General features: G+C 41.1%; 1 protein-coding gene across 1 annotated transcript in view; it reads left to right on the top strand.

The window, feature by feature from the left end:
- The window catches only part of LOC107585748 (paired box protein Pax-3-like), an 18,533-nt gene that overhangs the window by 7,813 nt on the left and 10,136 nt on the right, over positions 1-584 (top strand). The window lies entirely within an intron of this gene.

The raw sequence follows: 584 nt of genomic DNA, 5'->3' as shown, positions 1-584 counted from the left end.
TGATGCAAAGCTGCATTTTCAGCATCATTACTCCAGTCTTCAGTGATCCCTAAGAAAATATTTTAATATGCTGATTTGTTGTCCAAGAAACATGTTAAAAACGGATGGAACAGCAAATCTTTTGTAACATTTGAATGGTAGTGTAAGCTAGCGCATTTCTACAGAAACTTGGATTAAAAATGCAAAATAATCATCTCTAATTAATTGCATGATGCCAAGTGTGATGAAGCCATATCGTGCACTGTACTACTTTGAAATGTTCATAGTTGCATACTGCATGCTGTTTCACACACTAGCTTCTTTTACAAAAGCCACACAAGCAAAAAAACGTATCAAAAGTGACTCGAGAGCTAAGCAAAAGAGGCTAAACAGACCAAGAGCACATTTGGTTCAGAGCTGAAACGTGTGGTTGTTTGAGGGCAGCTGCGAGGGTCACATTTGCTCTTTAGCAAGTCAAGTCCTCCCTCTGTTTCTCTCTGTTCCTAAACGCTGGGGGGCAGATGGGCCCACGAGCTGTCACTCATCCTTTCTGTCTCCGACATCTGTTAGTTCTCTATGTACTGCTTAATGTAGTCGGGCAGTCA

Source organism: Sinocyclocheilus grahami, unplaced genomic scaffold (genome assembly GCF_001515645.1).
Source record: "Sinocyclocheilus grahami isolate Dianchi unplaced genomic scaffold, SAMN03320097.WGS_v1.1 scaffold74.1, whole genome shotgun sequence".
Taxonomy (NCBI): Eukaryota; Metazoa; Chordata; class Actinopteri; order Cypriniformes; family Cyprinidae; genus Sinocyclocheilus; species Sinocyclocheilus grahami.
This window is presented reverse-complemented; position numbering and strand designations above follow the sequence as displayed.